The following is a 7,887-nucleotide window of genomic DNA, read 5'->3' on the forward strand; positions in this document are numbered from 1 at the left end:
CCAGCCCTGCAAAGACAAGAGCCTTCGGAAAGGACGCATGTAAGCAAAGCATCGTTCTCACGGATGTCAATGCCGGGCCGGCCAAGTGAACGCACACGTGCTCCGGGACCCCCTCTTCTTCTTAAGGTCTTGTAGATCCTAGACTCAGTTTCCTCATGTGTAAAGTCAGGATAGTGAAACTAAGACCTTAGATTTATAACGAGGATTTAATAAGAAAATGTGCCCAAAGTGCTTTCCACCTGATACACTCAATACGTGGTCATTTTTACTGTGATTGTTACCATCAGTGTTTAGATTTTGGTGTCTGTGAAATAAATCACCTCTGCGGGACCAGAGGTCTAGAGACGCACTCTTCCTTGGGGGAACCGACCCCACATCTCCTTCCCCTTGCACACAGGAGGTCCGGGAAGAAGGGCGGCTTTGAGGATTTCACAAAGTAAATACCAAGGCGTTTGAAAGAGCTCCCGATGACCAAAGCTGGAATGATTTGAGGAAAAACTAATGGTTTTGAGTATGTCCTGAATTAATTAATAATGACAGTGTTAGATAGTCACCCATAGACCAAAACCTCTAGGAGTCCATACTGACATAAATAAATATCCAAATAAATACATAAATGTGGAAGGAACAGTGTTTTCCTACAGAAAAGCCCTTATTAATAAATGTAGAACGGATGAAGGAAGTAAGATGTCACCACTAGGCAAACAACACCGTAATAATTGTTTCTGGCCACTAGGCAAAAATCTGAGGAGAAATGGGGCACTGGCAGAGCCTGGCAGCATCCCCCCAAGATATGGACCAATGCCCTGGGTCGGGATGTTAAGAAGCGGTTGCTCTGCACATATCAGAACTTCTCAAAAGCACTCTCCCTGCACCCCCTTCCTCCACCTAGATTTTTCTTCCTAAGAGTCTGGTTTACTGCTAACTTCAGGACGATTCTGACGTACAACACACCAAACCCTTGAAACAAAGGATTTCAAGAACCAAAACCTTGCAATCAGGCTGAATGGAAACATGTAAAGGGCAGCATCCGCAACCTGACGTTTCAGGATCTTACCCACCGCTGACCCCGGGTCCCCAAGAAGGGCTCAGGACGATGGCCCCTTTCTCATGATGAGTGAGGTCACGGTGGACTGGAGAACAAACAGCTAACTCTGCACAGTGAAGACTGAGCCCAGTGCCCACACCCACCCAGTTTCCCCAGAGGAGCTGGGAGAAGAGGGACACGACAGACGGCCTCCACGGGACCCACACATGCAGAGAGGGGGACAAAGGAGAGAAGAAATTGAAGAAGTTCCGTGAATATAAACCCCCTTTGGCATTTTCTGGAAAGGCCGTAACAAGGACTTATTTCTGGATGAGGGTTGATGTTTCCCTGCAAGACCAGGGGTCCCAGAGCCACGCAGGTGAGAGCCTTGTGAGGTCCTCGGTGCAGACAGGATGCCCATTTACACCCCTGCCAGTGTCCCCTGTCCACAGGGGATATTATGTTATAATCTCTACCTCTCTGATAAGAGAAAAGGAATCGTGTTCCAATCTGCATTTATTTGATGGCTTGTGCAGGGGAACCTTCTCTCTCAGGCCAAATGGTCATTTATGTTCCCTCATGTGAGAGGCACCGTCCAAGTCTTTCTATGTCATTGTCTGTTGGAGTTTTCTCTTTCAAAGCTCTTTACTCATTATGGGTCCTAAATTTTTTTTAAAGATTTTATTTATTTGAGAGAGAAAGCAAGAGAGAGAGCACGAGTGGGGAGAAGCAGGCTCCCCACTGAGCAGGGAGCCCGACACGGGGCTCGATCCCAAGACCCTGACATCAAGACCTGGGCCAAAGGCAGATGCCTAACCGACTGAGCCACCCAGGCGCCCCAAGGGTCCTAAATTTTTAATGTAAATATTGAATACATGGTGCCATCATGCCATTGCTCTGTTCTTTGCCTATTGCTTGTGCAGTATTCTAACTAGATAAATGAATCCTTCCTGTTCTCTCCTTGGGGTCCTGCTCTGAGGTAGAAGGCCACATTCATGGACACATGAACACAGGTGTATTGAGAACCCGGCCTACAGACTGAAGGACACAAACGAGCAAACGCAGACATGGCAGAAGGGAAGACTCGCAGACTCACCGGGGCAGGGCTGAGGCAGGAATGAGAAAGCTGTGGGCACTGGTCACTCACTTGCAGACAGTCTTCCAGTCCCCACGTCCTGCCGAAGCTGTTCTGGGGCTGAGGATTCAGCGGGAGGGAAGCAAGGCAGACAGGACTTGCTCTGGCGGGATTCAGTCTGGTGTAGGGAGGAAAAGCATTCAACCCTCTTGAGGTCTCTGGCTTGGCCTGAGAATTAGCAGGAGGAAAACGCGCAAGTTCATTTAATGCAAGTTTTCCATATCATGGGAGCCCTGATAAGGAGAACAAAGACCCAGAGAAATGGCAAAACTGAGATGTTTCACACTAGTGTGAATCAAGAGGAAATGGTGGGGGGCGCCTGGGTGGCACAGCGGTTAAGCGTCTGCCTTCGGCTCAGGGCGTGATCCCGGCGTTACGGGATCGAGCCCCACATCAGGCTCCTCCGCTATGAGCCTGCTTCTTTCTCTCCCACTCCCCCTGCTTGTGTTCCCTCTCTCACTGGCTGTCTCTATCTCTGTCAAATAAATAAATAAAATCTTTAAAAAAAAAAAAAAAAAGAGGAAACGGTGGGAAAGTACCCAAAATACCTGGGTGGGAGTTACTGTAACAAGATCTCACAACTCTCTTGGCCTGGACTCCCATCCCCTTGGCAAGGCCACTTCCTTTCTCTTGGGGCAGGGATGGTACCTTTCCCCAGGTCTGTCTCTTGTTCTCAGGAAGAAAAAGGGAGATAAGGATGTTCTTCTTGTACCTGCTGATTTCCAAGTGTCTTTCAAATAACCCTATGCCAAAGTGGGCAAGTGGGGCAGATGGGGTGGATGGGGTTGATGGAGACCAGGGTGGGTGAGGCAGGTGGGGCAGATGGAGAGAATGGAATGGGGGGGCATTCCTATAGGCAGCAGTCATTTCATCTTTGTCACCATTTCTACCTGTGTATTAACAGCACCTGGGGAAAAGTCTGGGCTTGTGTGGCACCTAGAGGAGAAAAGACGCTCCCCCACCATCCAGGCCCAGAGTGCCAGAGGCCAACGCCAAAGCACACAGGGCCCAGGGGGCAGTGGGGGGAGGGTGCTTGCTGAGCTTCTGCTTCCAGTCTTCGAGGTGCTCACCCACTCGGACTTGAGGTCAGGGGTCTACACTAAGAGCCTCCCCTTCCTCCAGGATACAAGCACTTGTACAAGGCCCTCCAAATGCCATGTTCTCTTTGGATCTAACTGCAGTAGATGCTGTCCGTGTGCTAGCAGCATTTCCAGCTGTCCATCTATCATTTCTATGCACCTGAGCTCCAGGTCTTTCGCTCCCAACATCCAGCTTCTGAATATTTGACAGAGGGCTGCCCTCTGACCACACGAACAGCCTTCCCCTGAGCTCCTGGAGGATGGAATTGTCTGGGGATTACAACCCTTAACGGGTCATTGACAGGAAAGGGTATGAACCCGAACGCCCTTGCCGCTAGATAGGGACACCTGTGAGCCGTGACCTGCAGTCTCCAGAACTCCTCCAGGAGATGGAGCCCAAGTCACTCCCCCTCAGGCCTACCCCCCATCTGCCTCCCCCTCCCATACCAGGTCTCCCAGGGAACATGCCCTTTTTATCCCTTTCAAAAATTCCTCATATCAGAGTCTGCTACTGAAACACAGACTAAGACACCACCCACATTCACTTACCAGTATCCGAATTCTCTTCCCCAAAAGTTGCCAGAGTGAGCAGATAGTGGTGATGGAAATTCCAGACAGCCTAGGCGAACAAAGCTGTGACACCATGAACCCCAAAGAAGACGATGCCCAAAAACGTCCTGTGGACCAAGGAAAGGGATCCAGTTAGAAAAACAGAAAAAGGAGGTCGCAAAACAAAGTGTACGGTGTGACTCCATTTTCCAGGGGGGAGAAAGCATTTGTACAGGACTGTGTGGTAAAGAACTTAACCTTGCCCAAAGAGAGGCCTGGCCTTGCCCTCAGCTCCTGAGGGGGGACGGCTAAGCCCGACGATGCCTTTGTTTGCCTGGGGCAAAGTCTGCAACTCGGGGTGGGGGATTCGAGGCACCCTCCAGAGGGGCTGGAGACAGATCAGGCCAAGAGCAGCAAATGATGGAGCCCCAGGAAAGACTGTGGACGCTGAGCTCCAGTGAGGACACGTGGATGCCAGGAAGGAGTGCTGTCCGCAGACAGCCGGGAGCTCCAAGTCTGGACTCTGCCCTGCGTGGCTTCTTGGGTTATGTTGACTTGTATCCCTTTGCTGGAATAAACAAAGCCGTGAGTACGCCAGCTCTCAGTGAGCTCTGAGCAGCCCACAGGGGACCCTGCACTCGCAGGTGTGCACACGGGCTGTTCCCTCCAACCCTGTGATAATGTTAACTCCACGGACATAGCTGCGTTTGTGAGACAGGAAAACCATCCAGCAACATGCTGACACAAGGCACCTCTGGGGTGCAACACACCATACACGTGTGTCTCCTCTGCTTGCATGCGTTTGTACGTAACACCTGCAACAGTCCTGCTCTGATACTCACCTGGTTGCGAGCTTGGCGAGAAGCAGGAGACCACTTACCATTGTGAGCTCGGCTGGGACACCGTAGTTTCCTCCTAAACCTGTTCCTCCATCTGTTCACACTCTCCTTATTGCATAGCTTGTTGGAGACTATGTAAACCGACTACCTGTTCGTGCGGCTGTTCACACTCTCCCTATTGCACAACTTGTTGGAGACTATGTAACCCGACTACCTGTTCATGCGGCTGTTCACACTCTCCCCATTGCATAGCTTGTTGGAGACTATGTAAACTGACTACCTGTTCGTGCGGCTGTTCACACTCTCCCTATTGCACAGCTTGTTAGAGACTATGTAACCAACTACCTGCTTGTGCGGCTGTTCAGATCTCCCCATTGCACCGCCTGTTGGAGACTATGTAAACCAATTACCTGTTCGTGCGGCTGTTCACACTCTCCCTATTGGACAGCTTGTTGGAGACTATGTAACCGACTACCTGTTCGTGCAGCTGCTCACACTCTCCCCAATGCACAGCTTGTTGGAGACTATGTAACCCATACCTGTTCATGTGGCTGTTAACACTCTCCCTATTGCACCGCCTGTTGGAGACTATGTAACCTGACTATCTTTTCGTGCGGCTGTTCACACTCTCCCTAATGCACCACATGTTGGAGACTATGTAAACTGACTACCTGTTCGTGTGGCTGTTCACACTCTCCCGATTGCACCACCTGTTGGAGACTATGTAACCAACTACCTGTTCGTGCGGCTGTTCACACCCTCCCCATTGCGCCGCCTGTTGGAGACTATGTAACCAACTACCTGTTCGTGCGGCTATTCACACTCTCCCTATGGAACAGCTTGTTGGAGACTATGTGACCCGACTACCTGTTCTTGCGGCTGTTCACACTCTCCCCATTGCACAGCTTGCTGGAGACTATGTAACCAGACTACCTGTTCATGCGGCTGTTCACACTCTCCCCATTGCACAGCTTGTTGGAGACTATGTAACCCGACTATCTGTTCGTGCAGCTGTTCACACTCTCCCTAATGCACTGCCTGTTGGAGACTATGTAACCCGACTATCTGTTCGTGCGGCTGTTGACACTCTCCCTATTGCACTGCCTGTTGGAGACTATGTAACCCGACACCCTGTTCCTGCAGCTTGTTCCTACTCTCCTTATTGCATAGCTTGTTTCAGACTATGTAAACCAACTATCTGTTCATGTAAGAGGAAATGACGTTGTTTCTATAACGACCAAGATAAATGAGTTGGAGAGTCAAAATAAAGCCAAGTTGAAGTTGCTTTAACAACAGATTTTGAACTATGTATAGGCAAGATAACTCTTAAATAGAACATAATTTTTGAATATTTGGAAGAATTCTGGTCTTAGATTTCTTTACAAAGTCACTCAATTTCTCAGTCCATTTTAGAAAAATACTGAAACTGCACATCTTAAGAAGATGAATTAAGGATGTGGTTTTTACCAAAAACGGAGACTAAAAACCCAGTTCTCAGACTGGTGCCTACTTGGAGTCTTCGGCCCTGTATAGAAACATCCACAGTAGGAGAGGAGTTAAGATGGAGGAGTAGTAGGGGACCCCTTTTTCAGCCGGTCCCCTGAGTCAAGTTGGATAGGTACCAGACCAGCCTGAACATCCACGGAATCAGCCTGAGACGCAGGAAGATACATCTGGATCTCTACAAATGAACATCTCCAGTGCTGAGTACTGAGGTACGAAGCGGGGAGCTGTGAAACCACACACAGATATCGGAAGATAAACGGAAGGGGGAGGGAGCCGCTGCGTTTGGGTGTGGGAAGTGGTAGCCACCTTCGTGGGGGAGCGGGTGGACTCGCCTACCGGCACCCGCGAGAGAGCATCCGGACTGAGACCGTGAGCCGGGGAACGCGCGCGACCAGACTGAAACGGAGCTCCGGTGCGCTCACTGGAACCAGACTGAGACTGGGAGCTCCGGAGCACGCGGGGGCGGCTGGCGGTGTTAGAAACACAAAGGACAGAGACGCACCGGCCCTGGAAGTGAGGGCTGGGATGCCGGGTGTGGGATGCACATCCTGGGACGCTGCAGGGTTGAGCAGCACCAACAGTAACAGAGTTAAAGTGGCCAGAACATCAGTGGAGAACGGTCCGCGATCCCTCTGTTCTGAGACAGAGGCTGAGATTTGGCTACTGCTGCTCTGACTCTCAGAAGAGGCACAGCAAACCGCCAGGGAAAGCTGCCGGAGAACAAAAGACTGGAAATACCGGCTCACAGTGTGCCCATCCCCATCCCCCCTCGCATGGGACACGGAGACTCTACCCAAACAGGGTTGCCTGAGTATCGGCACGGCAGGCCCCTCCCCCAGAAGGTAGGCTGAAAAATCAAGAAGCCCACATCCCTAAGATCCCTATAAAACAAGGGTGCACGGCCTGGGTCCCGGTCAATAATTTGGGCTCTGGACAACCCCGCAACCTCTCCTCATCAGAATGACGAGAAGGAGAAGTCCCCCCCAGCAAAGAGAAGACAATGAGTCTGTGCCCTCTGCCACAGAACTAATGGATATGGATATAACCAAATTCTCAGAAATGGAATTCAGAGTAACAATGGTCAAGATGATGCGTAGACTTGAAAAAAGTATTAACGAAAATGTTAATGAGAATATAGAGTCTCTAAGGGCGGAAATGAGAGCGAATCTGGCAGAAACTAAAAATTCTATGAGCCAGATGCAGTCAAAACTAGAGGCTCTGACAGCCAGGGTGAATGAGGCAGAAGAACGTACCAGCGAATTGGAGGATGGGTTAGTAGAAGAGAAAGCTAAAATAGAATCTGGACTTAAAAAAATCCAATCTCAAGAATGATGGTTATGGGAGATTACTGACTCAATGAAATGTTCCAATGTCTGAATCATTGGCATCCCCAAGGGGGTAGAGAACAACAGAGGTCTAGAAGAGATATTTGAACAAACTGTAGCTGAAAACTTCCCTAATCTAGCAAAGGAAACAAGAATTCGTGTCCAAGAGGCAGAGAGGACCCCTCCCAAGCTCAACCACGACAAACCTACGCCACGTCACGTCATAGTGCAATTCGCAAATTTTAGATCCAAGGATACAGTATTGAAAGCGGCCAGGGCAAAGAAATTTCTCACGTACCAAGGCAAAGGTATCAGAATTACGTCACACCTGTCTACACAGACCTGGAATGAAAGAAAGGGTTGGGGGGGTCATTTTTAAAGCTCTTTCAGAGAAAAACATGCAGCCAAGGATCCTTTATCCAGCAAG

General features: G+C 49.9%; 1 long non-coding RNA gene across 1 annotated transcript in view; it reads right to left on the reverse strand.

The window, feature by feature from the left end:
• Positions 1-1,992: 1,992 nt before the first annotated feature.
• The window catches only part of LOC121103712, an 18,226-nt gene continuing 12,331 nt past the window's right edge, over positions 1,993-7,887 (reverse strand). Inside the window, exons 2-3 of the long non-coding RNA XR_005835896.1 lie at positions 3,791-3,918; positions 1,993-2,330 (exon numbers count right to left, since the gene is read on the reverse strand). This is a non-coding gene — a long non-coding RNA (uncharacterized LOC121103712). The remainder of the gene's footprint in view (positions 2,331-3,790; positions 3,919-7,887) is intronic.

This window comes from Ursus maritimus, unplaced genomic scaffold, assembly GCF_017311325.1.
Source record: "Ursus maritimus isolate PB19 unplaced genomic scaffold, ASM1731132v1 scaffold_2, whole genome shotgun sequence".
NCBI lineage: Eukaryota > Metazoa > Chordata > Mammalia > Carnivora > Ursidae > Ursus > Ursus maritimus.